Here is a 19,584-nt window from a genome sequence, read left to right on the forward strand (position 1 = left end):
GACTTTATGGGTTTTATATGATAAGGAGAGTCGATAAACACACAAATGGTAGTGATGGTAAAACAGGATCGCACATCAATCTTAAAAGTAAATTACTTCCAACATTTTGTAAGTGCTAATTGTATTGGTGCCCCTCAAGGTGATCAAACCACTGGTGTCTATCCACAGGAGTTCCTAAGAGCTCCCATGTAAAGCTTAAATACAATGTACCTCGGCACTCTAGATATCTCTCAATTGTCAAGTAATTTAGACAGAATTATAATTCAATAATCAATGGGTAAACTCACAGGAAACCAAACCATATAGTCAATATACTGCACAATGTTATTTAATGTCAGAATTTCAGCAAATCACACAGTTATACACAATAGAAAAATGTGGGTGTGATCCAAAACATGAACATAATCCTTAAAAGTCCACAGAGGTCAAGATCCTACTGCCTCTTTTGTTGGCAGTGATGGGAAAACAGCCGACACGTGTTTTGTTACATAGTAACTTCTTCAAGGCTTTAGGTATATTTGATGCAGGTATAAGTAAAAGCTCCTAAGTATCCACACGTTTATATCCGATTCCTTTTGAATATTAGGAATACTCAAGCAACCCTCAATTTAGAAGAGCGTGCGAATCAATATTCTTTTATATGTAGTAGCTCCAAATAAGACCTTGAGTAAAAACAGAGTTCATTTGGTGTTTGAATATCACTCTCTCGGAACGACGCGTCCGCCGTGTACCATCGTCGTGTCGCCAAATTAACTCTGTTTTTACTCAAGGTCTTATTTGGAGCTACTACGTATAAAAGAATATTGATTCGCACGCTCTTCTAAATTGAGGGTTGCTTGAGTATTCCTAATATTCAAAAGGGATGATAAAGAAGAGTCCTTATGCAGTGAACATGATTATAATATAAAGCTAGGGCTAATCCAAGAGCCCAATATGCTGCTTAGACTTGTTTGACTTCGACAGGGATAAGCGCAGAGAATGATGGGAGTATTACATCCTCACCCTGTGAGGATGGTTAGACAAACTGTGGGGGCCAGTCGACCTCCGCTATGAGAATGACTTACGATTACGTTAAATTTTCCCAGAATATTACTTTAATGGTGCGCTGTATGTCACCACTTTATTTGTATATTCAAATTAAATAATCTATCTGGAGAGGCTACGCGCCTGTCTCGGGTTTCATCTGTAACGCAGTTGGAGTCACTGCCGGAAACTACTGGAGATTCCAGTGCACTATAATGACTTCTGCCATGATGTTGAGGAAAGTCACTGATCACCTCCTGTTCCGAAGGAGAGTTCTCAGTGTCTGAGTCATATTTTGCCATTAAAGTCGCAACTTTCTTTTTCTGAAATTGGGGCTTAAATTGAGGAGGTTTCTCATCCTTTATCTTCATGTCAGACGAGTGTTGTGAGTCTCTCTTCGGTTTCACGTACTCTTCCTATCTGCAATCAGAACACCATCCTCTCTTATATTGCTTGCCAGATGAATCCTGAAAGGAACAAGAAGGACAAGTATCAGAAATCTGATACCTTACAGGTGCCTTTATTTGTGTGCAATCACACAAATTATAGTGTCTTTCAGAGGACTTCAGTGACTGAGAACCTCCTCAATGTTTAGCTTTTTCTTTGTGTTTGGGTTGGTCCCATAGGTTTTTAACAAGCTCTGGGTTCTGCTTGGCAGTATCCTTGTCAGAACCAGGGGGCATATTATCAAGCTAGGTGATAAAATTATCGCCGCTTTAGCGGCAGAAAACTGCAGCTAAAACGGCGATAATGGGCTTGATAATATGCTCTATGGAATTCCAATTGAAGCCCATGTTAGATGTGCAGGACATCAAACATGGGCTTCAATTGGAATTCCATAGAGCATATTATCAAGCTCATTATCGACGTTTTAGCGGCAGTTTTCTGCCGCTAAAGCGGCGATAATTTTATCGACTGGCTTGATAATATGCCCCTAGGTTTGCAAAGCTGTGGTTTACGTGGTCTGGTTCACAAATTATTGCGACCTATTAAAGTATATCCTACAGCAACAATTATAGGTAGCTTGTGTCCCCAGGTGACTGGTGCAACCTGCATGAGCTGCTGGCACATAGCCAGAGAAGTTGCTTCTCTTTTAATGTTAGACAGAATAATTGGGGAGACTACAGAAAAGTTTCCCATTAGTTTCATTCCCAAATCCAGGGCAGCAGCTGCCCTGTGTTCATTCTGTATTTGTTTTAACACCTCTGGCAAGACTGAGTATCATGTGTGATGGTAGAGACTGTAGCAAAGACTGTGCCCCAAGTGGCACAGTCCCCCATTATGGGAACCATCCCATGGCTTAATCACATAGTCAATATTTTGTGCTGGTCTTGTGGTCTGGAAAGGAATTTCCCTCACGATTTGTGGTAATTCTGTCTATAATTGAATGAACAATTACAGAACTTATGGTTGGCAGTGCAGGCAACTGAGCTTGCCTTGCCAAGCCGGCCTTTGCTGGGACAGCCAGTAAGGTGGGCAAAACATTCTGAGTTGAGTGTCTATATAATCTAACTAGACCGTCGTACAATTGTTGTACTTCATTAACATTGAGATTCTGCAAATTAGGGAATTGTGTATAACCAGCTATTGCTGGCCAGGTAGGCCCCTGATTACTAAGGGGACCCATGCATATAGGTGCAAGTACATGTATAAGGGCGCCTCTTATCCAATTTTGATGTTCCCAATGTGAAAGAGGAATTTCTAAGAGCAAATATGCTCTGTATTGTTGCAGTGGATTAACATTATTGTATTTATGAAATGTGCCTGTATTAGCTTCCACAGCTGGAAAACTGACCCAAGATTAAAAGACTTCTAAGCGATAGCCGTCGTGGGTTTCAAGCATGAAGATAAAGCAACCGCCTGCAATGCCAAGGCCATGCAAAGTTTTATGTGCACAGACTGCAGGTCTGCAATTGTCAGAAATTGGTATAGGATGTGGCTGCCCTTTTATTAATACAGTAATGGAAACAAAGTGCAAACACAAATATGGGTAATCCTTTTGAAGGTTCAAGCTTGACCAACAAACAGAAAAAATATGTGTTTCCTAAAAATACTTTGGAGGATACATCCCCAACACCACCGTTTCCGGTGGTAGGTGTAAGGGTACTATGGGCACGCACAAGCACTACTCGGGAGATCCATTGAATAAGTACCATACCGTCATTGGTGGCGCCACGTTGCAGGCATTATGCTTGAAAGCAGAACTGTGCCTTGGGAAAACAAGACATCAGAATGTAGGGACTGAATCTATCTGCAAAGTCTGTGCCTGTAGGCCCAAATCCGACTAGTTCACAGTGCCTCACCTGAACTCCTAACTTTTCCAGAGTAGCAGGTGATTTTGGCAAGCCTAGATCACGAATCTCTAGTCCCCAAGGGCACCGTGGAAACAGATCGTCACCTTTCATTTCTCACTCATTCATGTCCATGTTCAACAAAACAAAAACACAAATAATGTTTACAGTATATTTAATGAAACTATCTTAGTCTATTTTAAGGCAAGTGTGTAAACAAATACAACTGAGAACGTCATCAACATTACTAGTAGGTTGTATACAATGGATAGCCCAACCATGGCAACTAATATGTCCATCTAGGCATACCCTCACTATCTGAGCACAGGGATATATTAGTGATCTCTGATATTAGCAATGGGCCCAATACCTGGTTTGTAGTTATGTGATCCGCATCATCGGTGTAAACGCAGTTTATGCAAGACTGCTACCTCCATTCCAGAACTGGTCTCTCTGCTGGAATTTTCCTTTCTGCCCCCAGGGGAGCGAGTCATGGTTTATATGATAAGAGCTAGTGTGTTAGAAAACTGCAGATGTGCTACCATGTTATGTCTAAAAATGTTAGGAGATGTTTCTGACCGGGCACAAGAGAAGAGTACACCATGTTGTTCGACCTTGTACGAAATGTTCCGACTGAATCCCAAGAAGGGTAACTGAATAAAAAAATATGTGCAGCGTATTTTTTAAATAATATCACGTCACAAAAACAAATGTTTTAAGTGTGGCTGTGCAAACCAGAGGCAGCCTAAAACAGCTAATACTTGCAACTAATGGAGAACAAAGTGGACCTAAAAGGGAAATCATTACAGGGCCTGTGGTCTGTCTGAACCTGGAAGTGATTACCAAACAGGTATGGCATTAGCTTCTTCAGTGCCCAGACCACAGCAAAACCATCCCTTATTGGGTTACCCCTCTCTTCCCTGGAAAGTAACCTCCTACTGATTTAGGCCACAGGTTGATCCAGGCCCTCTTCATTTAGCTGTGATATTACGGCCCTATAACATGCTTCAAGGCATCTGTCTGCGCCATGAATTCAGGGGCCTTGAGCATGAGTACTGTGAACATGGCCACCTTAAGGGTGTCAAAAGCTTTCTGGCACACCTCTGTCCATACCACCTGATGTGGCTGTCTCTTGGGAGTCAGTTCTGTCAAGGGACAACAATGGCGCCATATCCCTTGACAAATCTCCTGTAATAACCAATGTGGCATAAGAAGGCTCTCACTTCTGTCTGGGTCTTGGGAGGTTCTCAAGCTAGAATAGTTTCAATCTTTGTTTGAAGGGGCTGCACCTTGCTGCCCTCTACTTGGTGTCCCAAGTAGACAACAGAATCCTCCCCTATCTGGCACTTGCTAGCTTTGATAGTCAAGTTTGCACTCTGCAGCACATTAAGCAATTCCTGGAGGTGGCAAAAGTGGAGCTGAAGACTGCAATGTCATCTAGGTAGGCATCACTGAAGTTCTCCAACCGAGCCACGACCTGGTTGACCACCATCTGGAAGGTGACAGCGGCGTTTTTCCACCCAAAAGGCATGACCCAGAACTAGAAGTGCCCTTCTGGTGTACAGAATGCTTACCTCTCTTTAGCCCCCTTGGTCAAGGCAATATGCCAGTACCCAGACATTAAGTCATATGTGCTGAGGAACTCAGCAGCTCCAAGTCAATCTATGAGCTCATCAGCTCTGGGGATGGGGTGTGCAACAGTCTTGGTGACTGCATTGAGCTCACAGTAGTCCACACAGAACTGGAGTTCGGTGTTACACTGGCGGGGCAGCTTGGGGACCCACACCAATGAGCTACGCCAAGGGCTGTTTGGGGGCTCAATATCCCATAAAGCTTGTATCTTAAAGACCTCATCTTCGATGGTGGCTCTCACCTTATCAGTGAACCTGTACATTTTGTTCTTCACAGGCAGTATCAATAGCATGGTTGTACCATGTAGTGACTCCTGGGATAAGGGAGAACAGAGGCAAACTGTCCCAGCAACTGGTGGATGCCTCTCCGCTGATCTAGTGTCAAGGTAGGGGACAGGGTCACAGCCTCCACTGACCCATCCTGCTCCTTGGAAGAAAGGAGATTGGGGTGAGGTTCACTCGCCTCACCCATCCCATCATCAGTGCATGGTAAACTCAGACCTCGCAAAGTTGGGCTTGAAGCGATTGACATGAAGGGGTCCTGGGAATCTTGAAGTCTCCCAAGTAGGTGACATCACTCTTGCCCTCCTTCACCTCATAAGTCCCAGACCAGAGGTCTTGCAGGGCCATATACTCCATCACCCAGGCTGAAACTCAATCAATGTGGTATTCTGTTCATACCTACATTTCATGTCCTCTTGGCTAGCTTCCAGATTCTCCTCTGCAAGTTTCTGGAAGCGGCTGTCTAGTTACTGAAGGCCAGCATGTAGCCAGCTACATCCTGGGGTGCCTTCCTGGGAACTTGCTGTAAGTCTTCCTCCACCAAACTGAAAGGTCCTATCACAGGGTGCCAGTACAGAAGTTCAAAGGGGCTGAAGCCGGCACCCTTCTGTAGTACCATCCTGTAGGAGAACAAAAGACATGGAATGAGGACGTCCCACCTATGCTTCATGGGTGCGGGTAGACCCATAATCATGCCTTTGAGGGTTTTGTTGAATTTTTCAACCAACCCATTGGTTTGGGGGTGGTAAGGAGTGGAGCACTTATAGGTTACCCCATACTCCTCCCACATGGCCTAGATGTAACCAAATAGATACCACCTCCTTAGTGCAGTCACGGTCCTCAGAAGAAAAGCTTCCAGGTACCAGGTGGCATGGTCGACCACAACCAGAACAAATCTGTTGCCCATGGCTGTCTTGGGGTCCAGAGGTCCCACAATGTTGATGTCCACCCTCTCAAAAGGGATGCTAGTGACAAGAAAAGGTTGTAGGGGACTTTGCACTTCTCCCCTGACTAACCACTCACCTTGCAGGCAGGACAGGACCTAAAGAACACTTCTGTTGGCTTCCTCATTTTAGGCCAATAGAGGTGGATGACAAGCCTGTCAAAGGTCTTCTCTTGCATCAAATGACCTGCCAGTGGGACATCATGAGACACTCCCAGTAGGAAGGCCCTGAAACACTAGAGTGCCACCAACCATGTTTTGCACCAGGCTGGGAAGCCATAGGCTCGCTATACAAGAGACCATTCAGCCCAATAGAGGGAACGCTTCTCAGAGTTGTCACCAGCTGCCTGGGTTTCAGCCTGGTGCCGAAGACCCACAAGATTAGAGTACTCCTTCTGCGCCTTGCAGAACTCCTCCCTAGTGAGACATTCTTCCTGCTGCCAGTTGGACAGCACAGGCAGGTTCTCCATTTCAGCCACATCCTCCCCAATAGGTTCCGGGCCGTCCTCCTCCTGGACTGTGGGAATGTCAGGAGCAGGTTTCCTGTGCTCCTTGCTTTCCTTCTTTTTGGCAGACACCTAAGCAATTCTTCCAGGCTCCAGGTCCTCTTGACCACCCTCATGGGCTGCCATGGACCATGTGGTAAGGGACATCCACTCAGGCAACCCCAACATCTGAAAGTGTGACCTGAGCTCCACCTCCTTTCTGGTGGTATGCGCCATGTCATTACCAAGCAGACAATCGACAGGCAAGGAAACACATTAAGGACTACCTGTTCTGAAGATGCCAGATGACACCAGATGGTACACATGCCAGCTCTTTTGTCTCTCAGAGCCTCCAGCCTTTGCTCATTAGTGGTGACCCACTGGCTGTACTTCCAAGTGTTACTAGGCATGTTGGCTTTCTAAACCATCTCTCCATCACTTAGGGACACAAGGGTAACCTCAACACTGTCCCTACCACAAGCTGGGAGTAGGCCTGGGCATAAAATTCCACTCTGCTCGTGGAGTTTGCCAAATTCAACAACTCCGCGTTCTGCGGATAAAGCAGAGTTACTGATAAAGTCCACACTCCACAACGGAGCAGAATCTTTTTTCCGTTGGTGCACTCAACACGTCATTTCATGCACAAGGGGACCATGAGGAGACAAAACGGGTGCTCGCAAGCAGACTGAAAACTCTCAGCAGCCAAGGGGACTTCATTACCCAATGAGTAGTGCACCAGGAGGCCCCTGTGCAGAGTGGTTGAGAAAGGGGCGGGCCCTCCGAGGACATCTCAGCAATCCCGCTGTGGAGGACTTACTTGTCACAACAATAGGGGTTCTTGGCCCCCAATGACCTTCAGCAGAAAGGGAACTTTATACCCTGGACAGTAGTGTGCCAGGAAGCCTCTGTGCGCAGTGATTGATAAAGGGGATGGGGCCTCCGACAACTTCTCAGAAATCCTGATGTGGGGGACTTACTTGTCTCAACAATATGGGTTATTGGCCCCCAACGGCATTCAGCAGCCAAGGGGACTTCATCCCCTAACCAGCAGTGTGCCAGGAGGGCCCTGTGTAGAGTAGTTGAGAAAGGGAGTGGGGCCTCTGGTGATGTCTCAGCTATTCCGGTTTGGGTGACTTACTTGTCACAATAATAAGGGTTGTTGGCCCCCAATGACCCTCAGCAGCAAGGGTACTTCATCTTCCAACCAGTAGTGTGCCAGGAGGCCCCTCTGCAGAGTGGTTGAGAAAGTAGGTGGGTCTCCGGCGACATCTCAGCAGTCTCACTGTGGGGGACTTACTTGTCGCAAAAATAGGGGTACCTTGCCTCCAATGACCCTCAGCAGCCAAGGGGACTTTATCCTCAACCAGTAGTGTGCCAGGAGACCCCTATGCAGAGTGGTTGAGAAAGAGAGAGAGGCCTCCAGCAACATATCGCCAGTCCCATTGTGGGGGACTTACTTGTGTCAATAATAAGGGTTCATGGCCCCCAACAACCCTCATCAGCCAAGGGGACTTCATACCCCAAACAGTAGTGTTCCAGGAGGCCCCTGTGCAGAGTGGTTGAGAAAGGGGGCAGGCCTCTGACAATGTGTTAGCTGTTCCACTGTGGGGAACTTACTTGTCACAACAGTAGGGGTCTCAGCCCCCAACGACCCTCAGCAGCCAAGGGGACTTCAGTAGGGGTGGCTGAGCAATACTCAGCCTGCTCATGGAACTCCAAGGAATTTGGAGGAGTTTTTCGGCAACTACTTGGAATTCTTCAAAGTGAAAGTCCATGAGCTCTGCCCATGCCTAACTGTGACAAACTCCTCCCTAAGTGCTATACTATCGAGCCCCGATGACTGCCCACCAGTGGGGGCTGTACCTTCTTGGGACACTTAGTATGCCCTTTGTAGTGCCCTACTTTTTGGCACTCATAGCACTCAAGGGGTACCAACCCTGCAGACTTACTGTCAGGGAACCACTTTTTTTCTTATCAGCAAGGGGATGGGAGTCCCGACCCGAAGAACTATTTTGGTGCTCTTTAGAAAACTCCTTGCTTTTGTTTTGGCCCCCCGTCCTTTTGATGAGGACCCTGCCCCTGTGGTGATCCCTCCAGATACCTTCTTGAGGACCCTGGTGCTGAGCCAGCGGGCCGCCTCCTTAGCAAGCTCCCTAGCATCAGGGAGAGTACTCTCAATCAAGTGCTGAAAAACAGAGAATAAACAAGTGCTCTTTTGCAGTCAAGTTATACAGCTCCTGATAATCTTTAACATCATTGCCTTTCACCCAACCATCCCATGCCTTGCAAAAAGAATCGACACAATCCACCCAGGTCTGTGGGTGTAGTTTCAGACTGTCCCTAAAACTCTGCCTGTATGTCTCTGGGGTCAAATCATACGTCCTGATTGGGGCTTCCTTCATGTGAGGCTACCTCATCTGTCACTTCCATTTAGGGCCAGTAGGGTGTCCCTCCACTCAGTAGGGATATGCTTCCACAGACTAGCTCCCCAATCTCCCTCAGGGATTTTGTGCATCTGGAAAGCAATCTCATACACCTCAAACCATGGGTCTATGTCATCTCCCACTCCATAATCAGACACCATACACTTAGGTATGTGTACTCTCTTGTCAGAGGACACTTAAAGAATGCTGCCAGTGTCACTGCTGGGCTCAGCGCTCCTGGCCTTAATGTCCAGCTCTTCCAAGCTCAATTCATAAGCCAACATCACTTTATTTTCCTCAATGGCCAGTTTCTTTTCTATCAAAGCTCTCTCTCTCTTTCAAATATTTTTCTTTCTCTAATTTGACCTTAGCTAGCTTCAATTTTACTTTTCTTGCTTGTCTTTCAACTCCTCTAGGGACAAGCCTCTGGATGATATGCTGCTCCCTTCCCTGGGGGGTGGGGGGGGGGTCACTACTCCTGGCATGTTGTCGGCCCCCTACCCCACTTGGAGACCCAGATTCTCCAGTTAATCCTGGTCCAACTCCTCATCAACCAGTTCCTCATTGTCATCCTCTGGGCTACAGGTGCTGCATCGCAAGCTTCTGCCCAGGCTCTCAGTGCCTTTTGCTGCTCCACCTTCCTTGTGAAGCCCTTTGTGGAAAGCTCAACCCCCTTGCAGAAAATCTCGTGCTAGACCACAGTGTAACTCTCAAGTTTGGCTAGCTCAAAATCCATTTTTGCAGGTGTGGATACACCTCCTCCAGTCAGAGACATGATTTTAGGAAAAAATAAATGATAAATGGGAAAAATTAAAAACGTTAAAATTGGTCTTTGATATGGATAGTATTGTACACCAATCACTGTAAGGCACTGCAAAAATACAATTCCTATACTTACAGTTGATCACCAAATGTTAGAAATTGGTTTTCTGGTTGGCAGAGGTATGTGCCCTGTCCAAGCAGGACCCACAATCCTAGTAAGGGAAAGTCAGTTCGACAGCAAAATTTAACCTCTGCTCACCTTCTGATAGCTTGGCACAGAGCCGTCATTTATGCAGCACATCAAACAGTAGCACAGTGAAAACACTACAAAAAGACTCCACACCAGTCAATATATTTTTTTATTAAATGCAAAAATAGTACTTAGAAGCAAATCGCGCCCAAAGATTTAAATGGTCGTGCTGGACTCTGGAAAAGTCAAGAGCCCAGGCTGACCGCAGGCCAGCTACAGGCCCATGCAGAGCTCGCTGACCAAAAGTACCTTAATCCTTGTTGCAGTTCGAGCCAAGCGATTTGTCAGTGATCCGCACAAAAATGGGGTGTTCCGTCAGATTTCTCCATGCAGTGGTGGTTATGCATTGGTGCCAAAGCGGTGGTCCTGGAGGTGTAGCGGTGGTTCCGAGTGCGATGCGCCGGTCTGGTCACTGCAACAGCAGTGATGCATAAATCTGGATCTCGCAGCAGATGTTGCACTGGTTCCAATCTGACCAACAGTGTTGATGCACAGGTTCTGGCAGATGCAGCACTTTATACTCACTTCCAAGGGACCTGGACTAGATCGGCACCACTTGGCAGAGCAGGACTTACAGCAAGCAAAGTCCAGGTGCTGTTTTGAAGTTGGAAGTCTTTGCTATCCCTGAGACTTCAGAAACTGGAGGCAAGCCAACAAGCCCTTGGAGAATACTTAGGTTCTGGGATGTGGAGAAGCAGGTCTAGTCCTTCTCACTCCCAGACAAGAAGCAGCATGCAAAAACAACAAAGCAGTTCAGCAAAGTGGCAGCCCCTCCGGACACAGAAGTCCTTCTTCCTGGTAGAATGTCCTCAGTTCCAGAAGTGTTCTGATTTGATGGTGTTAGAGCTCCAGGACGTATGCCTAGTTGGGCCTTTAAAGTAGGGAGACTTCAAAGAAATGCCTTTGAAGTTCACAAGACCCTGCTATGCCTTCCCTGGCTCCAGACTCACTACAGGGGGGTATGCAACCCTTTTCGTAGGAATAGGACAGAGCCCTTTCAGGTGTAAGTGCCATCTCCTCCCTCCCATCCTGCTCAGGATAACCCATCAGCATGCATATGTCTACTCAGCCTAACCTACTCTTTCTTTGTGTGTGGCTGTCTAAAGGGAACGTAGGAAGCTAGCTGTCACCCACCCAGACGTGTATTCCAGAGACAGGCTGAAGGCACCATAAGGTTACAGTAAGAAAATGCCAACTTTCTAAAATTGGCACAAGGAATCTATCTACTACTTTCTCTGCTGTTATCTACTTAAACAGACAAGAACCAATACCAGATTCCATTGGTCCTGCATATTTATTCAACTATTCTTTCATTTTTTTCAATTTCTGTTATAATATATGTCAGAAATAGAGAAAACACTTTTTGTTTCAAACAAGTACCTAAAATACATAATAAACGTAATAAACAACAATACATGAACAAAACTTCAAAGTGTTACACCAATCAGTTATTTCATAAACTTCATGCATGCCACAATCCTTTTGTACATGATTTAGAGAGTCCTTTTCCAGGGGATGTTGCCCATTGGGAGCAAGCTTAAAGGCAGCTCAGGTTAAACCATTACAATATATCCTTCAAAGCTGCTCGTGTTCCTAAATTGCTATTTCCTCAGTGGTGAATAATGCCACTATCTAGCTACCGGTGCTTGAGCCTACAACCTTCAATTAACTTTCTAAAAGTGGCATTTTCAGAATTGCAATTTGAAACCAACTTCACCATATCTTGTGGTTTTAAATTGTGATGCGAGAGACACCAAATTTGGGAGTCCTATCTCTTCCCAATTGGAAAATACACATATAAAATGTAACAAGGCAACCTAAATGCTATCCCATGGGAGAGATAGAGATAGGCCTTGCAGTAGTGAAAAACAAAATCAAGAATATTTCACTACCAGGGCATGTAAAACTTAAAAGTACACATCTTATGTTGTAAATATACTGCACCTTGCCCATGGGTTGCCCAGGGCCTATCTTAGGGGTGACCATTATGTCATAAAAAAGAAGGTTTGGGGTGGCAAGTAGGGTAACTTGCCAGGTTAACATTAGAATTTAAAAATGCATACACAGTCTCTATGATGGCAAACCTGAGGCATGTTTAAAGTACTACTTGAGTGGGTGGCACAATCAGTGCTGCAGGCCCATGAGCAGCACTTGATTTCTAGGCCCTGGGTCCATGTAGTGCACTTTACTGGGGACTTATAAATAAATCAAACATGTCAACTGCAGATAAACCAATGTTACTATTTTTTCACTAAAGAGCAGATGCACTTTAGCACTGGTTAGCGGTGGTAAAGTGCTCAGATTCCTAAAGCCAGAAAAATGAAGTCAGCTAAAAAGTCAAAAAACATGCCATCAGAAGTCAAAAAGTCAGGCGAAACCGCACCAAGATACCAGGTCTAACATGTATCAATACATTTTGCCTTTTTGGTGTACAGTGCAGAAATCTTTATATATTATGACCATTTGCAGTAGAAATATTTTTGATTCCTAGTGTTGCTCTTTGCTTCATGGCACTATATCCTATGAATTAAAAGAAATGATTAATTGGCATACTGTATCAGCATTTTTATTAAAATATAGGTTGTATCTAAAATTGACACTAATTTGTGAAGTAACAGCTGTATTATTATATTAATTGTGCGCTTACTATGGGGTCAAATTTCCTATGACATAATTTCCTGTGATGTCACTTAGGTTGAAGTATACGTGATATCACTTCTGCTAACTCTGGAATCTTAGTGAATTGACGTTCATCAGTAGAGATGTGTAGATGAGGTGAACAGGCACTTATGTATTGAATGGTGATGGAGTTGTTGATAATTTGCTCCCTTTTTGGCTTCAGCTACCAGCTGGGCCAGCCAACATACAATCAGAATTTGGCACGCAGTACACTAGTGATGGAGATCTCAGATAGTCAGAGTTCATTTTTTAGGAATGTAGGTTTTGCCTCTTAATTGCCATTAAACTTGCATTTAGCATCTGCTGATTCACTTTTTATGTTTAATAAGCTTTATTGAATTAATGACGGTTACAAAAATAAGCCATCAACTTAACATATTAACTATGAGATAGCAAAAAAGAAAAGGTAGGCAATAAAATAGAGAAGAAAGCTATTTTTATTTTGACAATATCATAGGGAAGGAGGGGGGAAAAGGGAACACAATATAACTGCAAATCAAGTATCAGTACAAACTACTAAAAAATAAAGAACAAATTAAAATACCTAAAACCAAAAAAAATTATCAATTATGAAAAATAATGCAGGGAATAAAGCAGAGAAAGTAACAATCTATGGAGGTTGAACATTTTCAGAACTATTACGTAATATACGAGTTGTTGTAACCTTAATTAGATAATTAGCTAATGGTGACCATAATAAATCTCTGTTTACCAATGGTTTAAAAGAAGAGAACAGCAGGAGAAAACTGACATTGACCTTTGTAATAAAGGCAAGATCTCTTTTACAGAAAGAGGTGCAAGTAGGGACCATTCAACTGTAACCCATAAAGGTGTGAAAGAGGGGGAAGAAGTAAGAAGCCATTTAGAAGCTAATCTATGACAAAAGGCCTTATGAGAGAGCCAAAAGTTGGGAAAATTCACTCCTCCATTGGATTTAGGTAAAAAAGGGAATAGGGGCAACCTTGATGCACACCATGTTGCAATGGAAAGAATTGAGAGATAAGACCATTAACTACAAGAGAAGCTCTAAATACTGTATAAAGCAAAGAGATAAGAGAAATAAAATAAGGACCAAAACGATGCCAATGAGGAGCTTTAAATAAAAAGAAACAATCTTCCCAATCAAAAGCTTTCTCCACATCAATAGAACCTTCCGCTGAAGATTAAGAAAGAGTTCAAGTTTTTTAAAACATTAAATAGTAACCAAAGAATTATCGGGCATTAGTCTGCCTTTAAAGAAACCACACCGCTCTGGACCAATTAGATTCGACTGAAGAGGTTCAAGACATAAAGCAAATAGTTTGGCAAAAAATGTATAGTCGACATTTACAAAGGATATAGGGTGATAGTTCTTACATTGCTTAGGATCACAACCTTCTTTATGAATTATGCATATTGTAGCCTCTAAAAAGGTGCCACCTGCCTTTCCAGTAACATAAAAGTTTTGAAAAAGATGCAATAGTTACAGAAGTAGTAGGTTTGAAAAATGTAAATAAAATTCTACCGTAAACCCATCTGGACCCGGGGTTTTAGCTTTTTTAAGGAGTCTTAGAGATTTAGATAGTTCCAGAATCGATAAATCAGATTCTAGAGATGCAAAGTCAAGGTTTCCATGAGAAGGAGGGGAAACACAACTAAGATAGGTATAAACTAAGGAGACAGATGTAGGGGATTCCGGAGTATATAAAGTTCTATAGAATTTCATAGATTCATCTGAGATGTCCTGATCTTTAAAAAGATGTTTTCCATCCAAAGAATGAATGGAGTCTATCAACACCCCTCTTTCCAAGATTTGAGGTAATTAGCCAAGAGTTTGCCAACTTTATTTCGTCCACCATAGTAATGAGCACTAGTACGAAGGAGATTAGATGAGGCAGTATCCGTAGTTATTTTGTTAAAATCTAGCTTTGTACGAACAAGCTCCTCTAAAGCAGAATCAGATGAGGAAGTGCCAAATTAATGCTTTAGGCATTTAATTTTGGCTAATAGAATTTTATGTTGATTAAGTGATTGTTTCTTTTTTTGGAAACAAAATCTATGATAAAACTATGAGCAGTGGCCTTAAATGCATCCCATATCAAAGGAAAATAAATCCTTAGCAAAGGAGGTAAAAAGAAAGAAAAAGTTGGTTCCTGCAGAAGAGAATTTTTAAACCTCCATCTACAAGACTTGGGCTGCGAACGGAGCAAATCGATTCAGCAAAAACCGGGTCATGATTAGAAATCGCAATAGGTTCAATTAAGGAGGAAAAAAGATTCTGAGTCTAAAAATCCTGTTACATCTGGATTATATAGTCTCCAGGCATCTACAAGATATGTCTAGGAGATTGTACTCTGGAATTGTTTATGAGTCTTGTGAGGAATAAAGCAAACTTGGGATTGGCTGTCAATAAATGGGTCAATAACGTGGTTACAATCACCTCCTAGGATAAAAAATTCATCATTATATTAGATTCATTTTTTTATAACATTAGGCTAAGAAGAGTAATCCAGTTGAGTCGAACCATAACAATTAAATACAGTTAAAGATATTATTATTAATGAGTAGCTGAACTAATACCCATCTACCTTCCGAGTCCATGTCTTGAAAAATAACAGAACATTTCAACTTTTTATGACAATAGATAATTACGGCATTTTTCTTAGTAGTCGCAACAGACACTAAGGCTAAACCAACCCAATTCCATTTGAGCTTCAAAGCCTCTGTCTCTGTAAAATGGGTTTCTTGCAATAGAGCTAAGTCAGGATCGTATGAGGCTAAATGGGATAATAATCTGCCTCTTTATAGGGTTAATGAAACCTTTCACATTCCAAGATATAACTCTGAATGTAGAAAAATAGAGCTAGATGAAACGACACAATCAACAGCAATAGAAAAAGGGGAGTAAAATAGTGAGAGAAAGAGTATATAGAGGAAAAAATACAGTAAGATCAGTGAGAAAAAAGTTAGAGAAGAAGAATAGGAAAGAGAGAAAGGGAATAAATGAGACAATAAGAGAGGACAGAACATGTGAAAAAGAAACCGACGACTGTGATTCGTACCTTCATAATGAAACAAGCAAAAAACAAGGACTGGCGACAGGCAGCACAGCCAACAGAGGGAAACGCAACACATCGGGAAGCCAAGAACGAACAGAAAATGGATATGTAAGAAGTCCGGATGGTCTGCAATGATGATTGGAAAAGAGAAAAACAAATAGAAAAAACTTAATAAAGAAACAACTATCAAATACAACCTGTAAAGTAAGCAAAAAATGAAAAATAAAGGGAAATTATCAAAGACTGTCACATTAGAGTCAAGTTATAAAGGAAGGGCCAGCAGTCTCCATGAAAGCCATAGAGTGTGAATGAAGAAATTTTCGAAGATCCCCAGGGTCTTCAATCGTAGAGGTGCGATTCAGAAAATGCGACCTCAAATAAAGTATGGATGAAATAAGCCATAGCGCGCACCCAGAGCATGCAAAGCTGGTCGAAGTTCAAGGAAGTTCTTCTGTCGTTTAGCAGTTACTGTGGAAACATATTGGGACAAAAACAATTTAGCTCTAGACTAAATTACTTGCTTTTTAAGTTTAGCTACATTAAAAACTTGTAAGAGGTCAGTAAATTTCAAAAATAGGAGGATTAATCTATGAGCTCGCTGGATATTCAAAGACATTGATGCAGGGAGGTCCAGATGTTTCGCAAGAAAAGAGGTGAAGAAGGTCACAGGGTCGTCTCCTTTAATACCTTCTGGAAGACCATACAAGTAAAGGTTATTGCTCCTGTTTCTGTTTTCAAGATCCCCAGCAGACATTTTTAAGAGCAAAACATACTTTTCCAGAGATAAAACCCTTGTGGACACATCTTGTGCATCACTGACATCTTGCTCTACTACGGACACCCTGGAGTCAAGTGAAGACCACTTAGTATCCAGAACTTGTAAACGTGTATTGGTTTCCTCAATAAATGGTCTCAAAGCCCGTATTTCCTCCAAAACAGTGTCCGAAGATACAGGCAAAACAGATTTCGGCGAAGAGGGAGGTTCCAGTTTAAGCCTTTTGTTAGCAGAAGAGGGTGATTGCACTTTGGATGGCACAATGGACACAGACCCTAATCTGGAAGAGATAGATGGAGCCATACTGACAGAATTATGCAAATCAATCATAGGGGGCTAAACGTGTATTGGTTTCCTCAATAAATGGTCTCAAAGCCTGTATTTCCTCCAAAACAGTGTCCGAAGATACAGGCAAAACAGATTTCGGCGAAGAGGGAGGTTCCAGTTTAAGCCTTTTGTTAGCAGAAGAGGGTGATTGCACTTTGGATGGCACAATGGACACAGACCCTAATCTGGAAGAGATAGATGGAGCCATACTGACAGAATTATGCAAATCAATCATAGGGGGCTCTAAGGAGGGACAGCCCGACACATGCAAACCAGCAGTAAGTCTCCTATTTGAATGTATTAAATGTTTACTTCTGCCCATGTGATAAGAAAAACTTGCAGTCCAGCATGAGCATAGAAATCCAGTAAACTCTCCTCCCAATAAAACTAAGATAGCCCAGTGGCATAAGTCTTGAGATATACATGGAGGGATCCAAAATGTACTGGAAAAAACCTCAATAACAATAAAGATAAGTAGGGAGAAGCAGTACCACAGTGAAAGCCCGGAGCTGAAGAGAATTGCATCAGACAGTAAGGAATACACAATGGCGGCCAGAAGGCTGTTACAGATGTCGCACGAAGTTTCATGGAGACAGTAGCAAGAAAGAGAAATTAAAGGACAGCCTCATGTTCAGGGGATGTTCCGCTATAAGTACTTCCCCATTGAAGAGTAGAGCGGTTCAGGAACTGACTAAGCTGAAGCGGCATTTACCGATGCAGCGCAGAGCTCTGTGTCTAGGTGGCCATCTTGAAAGAGGCTGTGCGCACGTCCCCTTCTGATTCACTTTTAACCAGTTTCAGTGTCAAAAAGATTAGATGTTAGTTTTTTTAGACAGGTAACTGATTGCACGAAGATGCATCAGTTTATAGGTGCATATTCCTGGTAATAATTTCTGTGGACCACTTGAAGCTTTCTCAGTAGTTTTGTGTAAAGATTGGAAGCGTACACAAAGAGATTTGACATCCGCACTAGTATCACAGCAGTGGTTTTGAGGCTAAAGTCCACATTGAACTACAGTAGGACATTTTTAATCAGTTGGACTCCAATATAAGGAAGGCCAGTTGAGTAATGCTCTGGAGGCCATGATTGCCAGGAGCATCTAGTTGTCATTAATGTGGAAGACTGCACCTGGATTAAGTTGGATCAGTGTGGACACACTAGTAGGAAGAGGTGCTGGGAGATGTAGGTTTAGTACTGGTTACTGCTGTCTTGTCAATGATTTTACCAGTGGTTGAGAGAGGAATGATATTCTACAATTTTATGTGAACAATGGCCAAGCTTTTGTAAACACATTTATTTATGTTTTGAGAAGGCCTGTATATAATTGGTGTGTGAGCCCAATATCAACATAAATGTTGGCATACAATGTTGAAGCAAAACTGTACAATCTCTGAAGCAGCAGCACAACAGATTGACCAATCTTATTGGAAATGGCAACATTTAAGACAGCAGCCAGTCAAGCCTACATAAATAGATCCCCTTATAGGTTATTAATAAAGACATATACATATACATATAAAGGAGACTTTTGTTTGGTTCTGCAAATCTTTTGTTTGAACCATTTCTGTTCTAAAATTGTTGATCCATTTTGTATAGTTGTGCTTTTTAATAAACTGTGACTATAGTAATTGTTATTCAGCACACTGTCAGCCTATAGCAAGGTGTGTGCTATGGCAGAATAAAAAAACATTTTAAAAATCATACCTGTCATATGACACAAGAGTCACATTTAGGTTTAGGATTAAGAATGCCATTGGTATGCATAAATCCGAATCTGTTGTAATGGGTGAAGGTGTGATCACTAGTTTTGTTACGGATGACGGGTTAGTGTCATGCTATAGAAATATGTTTGCCTCTAAGGAATCCTGGCCACAACGCAGGCACCTTGGTGTGTTGCATGAAAGATTGGTCAATCTTGGCCCCTGGACCTCCACTGCACATCTTCCAGTGCTCTGTTGATGCACTTCACAATTTGTTTTGGCTGCTTAGAGTTTTGTAGGGATGTAGCTTTGCATCGAACACTGTAAATGCACTTGCATGTGTGTCTGCTAAACTTTAAGAAAATGATTGTATGTGTGTTGGTCTGTGAACATGTGCGCCTGCTGTATGTGTGCAGGCATGTCTTGTGTCTCTGGGGATGAACAATTAAAAAACCATTCCTCTTGCCTTTGCCAATTCTTGCTGCGAAATAGTCTTGAATAATTGATACATAAACAGAACACAGGAAGGAAGATTGTTTCAAACATTAATGACTTATTTCATATTTGCCTTTCTATTGCTTCCCCAGGTGTGCCTACATTTCCAGTATTGCAGGTGGTGCTACCCAGACATTCCTTTGTCACGGAATGGTCGGTCGTTATGTGAACGTCATTATACGAGGCAAAGGACGGGTCCTTACGCTTTGTGAAGTGCAGGTCTTTGGACAACCAGAATCATAAAATCGTGGCAAATAAGGAAATTTCTTTGCGATCCTATTATTAGTCATTAGAGTATTGGAGCACTACTGAATCAATGAATTGAATACACAGCAACATCAATGTTTCTGGATTTTTTTTTGTTAATTTGATTCAAAATATTTTGAAATGTTCATATGTTTCTTTCAGTTTAATTCAATAAAAGTATAATTGTAAATGGTTTATCATACTGTTAGAGGTATTCGTAATGTGAGCACAAA

At 42.7% G+C, this 19,584-nt stretch overlaps 1 pseudogene; it reads left to right on the forward strand.

Annotated features, from left to right (window-relative positions):
* The window catches only part of LOC146822084 (fucolectin-4 pseudogene), a 252,151-nt pseudogene extending 232,803 nt beyond the window's left edge, over positions 1–19,348 (forward strand).
* Positions 19,349–19,584: the final 236 nt, after the last annotated feature.

This window comes from Triturus cristatus, chromosome 6 (genome assembly GCF_964204655.1).
Source record: "Triturus cristatus chromosome 6, aTriCri1.1, whole genome shotgun sequence".
Lineage (NCBI taxonomy): Eukaryota > Metazoa > Chordata > Amphibia > Caudata > Salamandridae > Triturus > Triturus cristatus.